Here is a 6,116-nt window from a genome sequence, read left to right as displayed (position 1 = left end):
ATGAGTGGATTATAATGGCTTTCATACTCCAGCGCAGGCCAGGCAGGCACACCCCGCCAAGGCTGCCCCTGCGCCTGGGGTTACTGCAGGTTAATTCCAGCCGGGGCCCCTTGCCAGGGCCTTGTGGCTGGCGGATACACATGCAGCACAACACGTAATACCGGCAGCCGCCTCCCGTCGGGCGGGTTCATCAGCCTCAGCGAGGGGAATTTTCCTCATGCTAGAGCCAGTGTCTCTGCTTATCCCCACCCCTTCTGCAGCTGGAGGGAAGTGAAAGGAAAAACGGGAAATCCCCTGACCAAGTAGCACTTTGATTGATAGTAGCTTCCCTGCACCCCCGCCTAAACGCCGTTTGATCATAGTGGCGAGTAAGGCCATCTACACACGGCACCAGCTTGCTCCACGCACAAGCGGGCAGAGGGGATGGCCTTGTTTGTGGCACCTTTGCCACCTGCAGCACACAGGGAGCCCTGATCCAGCCCATGCTTGCTGTCATCGCCAGACCCTTGCAGCTGGGCATGCTGAATCCCTTGGAAAAAAAGGCCCATGCTTTGGTTTCCAGCTGCAGCTACTGCTGCTGGAAAGCCCTTTGGGTGGGAAGGCCAGAGCCAGCACAGTGCAAATTGGAGCAAAGGGGTGAAAAGAGACTCAGACAGAAGGCTGAGGTTCTTCCAGCAGCTGTGTTCTTCCACCTGGAGGATTGTGACCAGCCCAACCAATTTGACATGTGGCTGCTTTGAGCTGTAGAAAAAAGAAAAAGCTCATGCTCATCAGCTGGTCACAGCACTATGTCCTGGATGTACAAGAGAGATGCTTCTTCTAGTAATCTGGTGACTTTTGATCCCAGCACAGCCCCTCCTAAAGCAAGTGAAACAGAGAAGGCAAGTCAAGTCTTCAAAATTCCTGATTATTCGGCCAAGCCTAAAAATAAAGTTAATGATCCCTCTGTCTGTATTTCATGAGTGCAACTCCAATCACAGCCTCTCCCTCTTCGTTAAAGACTGTTATTAACTCCCCTGCCCAAAATATGTTTTCCTACACTATCAAGCCCTTCAGCAGGGCCAGCTCAGCATTTTTAGGTCATTGCCTGCAAGTATTTAATGCACGATTATTCCTGGTTTCCTATATAATCTGCACATTTGGGCTGCAATTCCAGTGCACCCCAACTTTGCTCCTCTGAAAATCTCCCGCCCACCAGAGAAGGAGAGGGAAAGGAAGAGTTAATGTACAAGCCAGTTCTGCTGGGTAGGAGAGAACAAGCAAACAAGTGCCTGCTTGTTCAGACCTAAGGGAGGGAGAGCAGGGAGGGCTGCAGGCTGTCAGGGGAGTGTTTGTTGCATCTTTTTGCTCTGAACACAACATGCAGAAGATGCCAGCATGATCTTTGGGGGTAGACCAGGTTCCAGCTGCAAACCACTCTCCAGGGGTAGAGTGCAGTGAACACAGCTGTGAGGAAGCCAGTGTGTCCAGCCCAGGAGCCTGGGAGCAGGACCAGGGAGGGCAGCAATCCCCCCAGGAGCTGCCCAGGAGCAGGACTGGTCTGCCCCAAGCCTTGTGCAGCAACTGAAACCATGGGTTTTAGCTTTCATATTTTCCAGATTCTGTACTGCATTAGTATATCACTCTGAACTTCATATACAGTTCTTCATAGCAAGTTCTCTTCACAGTTTATTTAGACAAAACAATCCTTTTCCAGCTCCAGAATCAAGGACACTGTTGCTGTTGCAGCTTCAGGCCCATAAACAACAGCGAACTGAAGAGAGCAATCTGTGAGGATGGGACTTCATAACCTGAAGCTGTAATTGGTTCATGACAGTTAATGTCATTAACCCCAATATGTAAATGGACCAAAACTTACAAAAGCGTGAAAACGTGTGATCTGTCACCCATCTCGTGTGCAGCCTCGGCCAGGCTCTTGTACTGCCCCAGGTACAAGAGGTGTACCTTTGCCCAAGGAACAAAAGGTGTATCCTTTGAAGGCCTTTTAAATAAATACCTACTTTATTCCTTTAACACTTTCTATCCTCTATTCTAGGCACAGCCTCTCAAGGCGAGAAAGCCCCAGCTGCTGCTGACCCTCCCTGCGGGCCCCACAAGCCCGTGGGGACTTTGGAAAAAGAGGGAACAAAGTTGCAGGAGAGCACGAGGAGGAGGAGATGGCAGCACAGCGGGAGAAAGGGACGGACGGTGTAGCATGTGCTCAGTGGCCACATTGAGCCCATCCCCTGAGGGAACCCGGGTGGGGAGGGCGGCACAGGGCTGTGAGGGCGGCATGTGCTCCATGGCCACGGCCTCAGCCCAGCCCCTGAGGGAGCCCAGTCCTGGGGGAGGGCGGCACAGGGCTGTGGGGGCAGCAAGTGCTCCATGGCCACACTGAGCCCAGTCCCTGAGGGAGCCCAGTCCGGGGGAGGGCGGCACAGGGCTGTGGGGGCGGCACAGGCCCCGGGGCAGCCCAGGCGCCCCCACAGCCGGGGAGGAGGCCGGCCGGGCACAGCTGACAGTGCAGGGCAGGGATCGGGGGGAACACCCGCAGTGGGCTGGGCTTCCCGGGGTTACTGCCGGTCGGCGGGGCCCGGAGCCGCGTGTGTGCAACAGCCCACGGCGCCTGACCGAGCCCGGCCAATCCCGCCCGCTCCCGGCCCGGCCCTGCCCAGGCCCCGCCCGACACCGGCCTCGGACATGCTCAAAAAAAAAAAAAAAAAAAAAAAAAAAAAAAAAGCACCGGGTGCCGGAGTCGTGGGAAATGCGAGCACTTCTTCAACTCGTGTTTAAAAATGAGCTCCCGGTTTTAGTTTTAAAAAGATAGTAGGAAAAAAAATGCGGGAGGCAAAAAATTGTGATTCAGTGTGAGTGCGTGTGGACGCTTAAAGAGGGACATATATATATATATATATACATAAATGTATCATTCATGGAGTAGAATACTTAGATTTGGGATGGAGGCTTAAAAGTACGATTTTCATACACGTGAGTGTTAGCTGTGTTATAATCTGGTAATTTTGTAACTGTATTTTGAAAGTTGGCATTACATGAAGACAGTCAAATCCTCACTCACTTTTATTTGGTTAATTCTTAACTGAAAAAAAAAAAAAACCAACCCAACCTTGTAAAAGTGTGTATTTCTTTTTAAACTGCATGGAAAGATAAAAAACACTTTGCAGAACAAATACTGTTTCATAATAGAGAACACAGTGACAACAGCTCTTACACGCCACTTTGGCTTTGTAACAAACACAGCTGTTTGTTTTACTTTTTTTGCAGTCCTAAAATAGCTTTTTACAAAACTCTGGTCTTTATCACTCAAACACAAGAAATGTTTATCCCTTTTGAAAATGCCTATGACCTTCAGGCACCTTATCTGCTGGCTAAGTGAAGTTGTCATTTTGACAAAATGATCCTGATTACGTGTTCCTTCATCTACAGAGAGGTCTAACATTCTGTCACATTTACAAAGTTATATAAAATTTAAAATTTCTAAGCTAATCACACAATTCTGGTAACCCCTGCCATGTGACTTTTAATGTTCAGAGACAGGAAGAGACTTACACAATTGTAATATTTCTCTTCTTCCTTGTCTTTTTGAGTAGCCTGATTACATACTGGTGATTCAAATATCACTCATTTTACTACCATATTATCAGCTGCAACAGATTTGGCCTGATCCTGAATCTCAAAGAAATTATGCTTGGGTACATTGCTCTTGAGTGATCACTGGTAAGAGCATCATTAGAAAACCAAGATATTTTAAAAGCCTTGAACGACTACAACTCTGGCTGAGGTCAAGTTGTTTTCTCACGTCAAGCAGGTGACAGAGCATCAGGCTGCCCTGCACTCACCTGTCCACTATCCCCCTTCAGCCAAAAGTCTTTCAAGATGACTCAGAACTCTTGTGTCTCTTTTCACAGGGCAAAGATGGTGGGGACTGGTTTCAATTAACTTCAGCAATTTTAAACATGTGTGAAATCCACTTTGGTTAAATAAGCATCCTCTAGTCAGAGGAGACAGGAAGGTGGTGCCTACAGTGACTCACAGCAGCAATCTGAGACACCTGTTTTAGAAAAGGGTGAATCATCTGCTGGTGGTGCATCTGTAACTTCTATATACGGATACCTGGATTAGTTTTTGGATGCCTGTCTTTTAGATCATGAGTTTGGCTCAATGGGTTCCATACCTGGAGATTAATGAGGAGAACACTCAATTCTAAGCGTGGGCTCTAACTGCTCAGAGTGAGAAACATGTCATCTGAGGCATCTTGGTGGCTTTGGCCTTTGACTAAGCTTCCTTGTTTGAAGCTAAGGAGTTTCAAAATGCCCCAAGAATTACTGGAAATTTGAAATGCACTTGACATATAAGCATACTTTTGTTTTTTTCCTGCTGGGGGTGATTAACTTCTGGAAATTGTTTCTAATTTCCACAGCATCAACAGGTTCACCGATGCTTTAGGGAGACACACAGCAAACAAGGTCCATAACCAGAAGGTAAAAGCAAAGATGTGCCCTCTAACACACATAAAGGGCTTGTGGACAAAGGTCTGAGCGGAGCAGACCTGGAACAGCCTCAAACAGCTTGCAGGCTCTTCCTAAACAGTCTCTCTGGCTGCCACTGATGGAAAATATGACATGTCAGGCATGTACAGTGGGATTAGGAGTAGTTGCCAGTAGTTACCCTGTGCTAAATTCTGCTTTCATGACAGCCCCTGTTGCAGCATGGGGACACAGAGGGCTGGAATCACTGTGGATCCCATGATCCAACTGAGCTTTGGAGGCAGCACTCCTATTCCTCCACGTCATTCCTTCCAGACCTTCCAGTTCTCTTCTCCAGGTTTTGTTTGAGCACTTCAAGCCTCTAAGAAGGCCAGCCATTGAATTATCAAGATGTTTGACGGCACATAATAAATATTGGGTCTTTGGGAAAGAAGCTCATAAATGAGTTTGCCACTCCTGACTAACAAATCCATCTCAGACTCATAAATGAATATATTCTTCCAATTAATGACCCGTAATACGCTGGGATTGATGCTGTGAAGGATACTGCAGACATGAGAGTTTTCAGGAAATAAGTATCTAGAATTGCTAGTAACAATGCAGTAGCTTTGTTTTAATATTTGTGTGGGATTTATTTTCTGTGTTTATGAGATTTTTCTTTGTCTCTAGTCTCTCCAATGCCAATTAAGCCAAGTCATATGCTGGCAGAGCGTTAGAGGTTATAATAGAGAAGCATCAAAAAGGGACTTTTTTGTTTCACAACTAGCTTTGATTTGGATTCAGAAAGGTGAAAATTTGAAGGAAAAAATTTACAAAAACTTTTTGCATTTATCTGAAAAGAGACAGAAAGCTGTGAGCTTCCAGCTTTCTTGTGTGGTTGATTGTTCATGAGACAGTTTCAGCCTTAAGTGTTTGCCTTCCTTTGTCTTTGATTTGACTCCTTCCATTCCACATAACAGTATACAAGATCACCATCTTTGCACACAAATACAGCTGAAGAGTCTTTTCCAAGCAACAGTTAGAAGCATTTCATTTTGAAAATACCCAAACCAGGAAACTTCAAAATGCCCAGAACACCATTTTTTCTCTTGGTTTCAAACAGTGTTTCAATTATGATGACCACATTTTCTGCTGGCAGGTGGCACTCTCAGTGGAATTTATCGAGTCAGAAGGATGATACAGTTTTATATGCCTTGGGCTGGGCCAGCCTCTAGCCAGAATCACTACTAGTGAGTTTGTTTGGTTCCCACTCTGTCGACTTCCTACATGATGCTGTGCAGGTCTCTTAATCCTTAATGCTGCTTTCCTCCTTCCCAGGTTTTCTGCTGTACTCTGTGGACGAAAGACTTCATGTTCCACATCCAGCACAGGGAAGCCAGAACATGATTAGGGATGTTTTAAGACAAAGAGCTGTCATAGAAACCTTCCATCGTATCTACTTTACTTAGAGTTCACCCATTCCTGTTTCTCTGAAGTTCACAAGACAGGTTCTCAGACCATCCCTCAGTCTTTGAGGAAAACCAGAGCACAGTATCTCATCCTTTGCTACTGCAGAAACCCTTGCCATAAAAAAACTCCTGTGCAATGAGACACTGAAACTAAAGCACCTTCTCCCAAGAGATGCATGCAAGT

The sequence above is a fragment of the Zosterops lateralis genome, assembly GCF_965231275.1.
Source record: "Zosterops lateralis genome assembly, chromosome: 8".
NCBI classification, from domain to species: domain Eukaryota; kingdom Metazoa; phylum Chordata; class Aves; order Passeriformes; family Zosteropidae; genus Zosterops; species Zosterops lateralis.
This window is presented reverse-complemented; position numbering follows the sequence as displayed.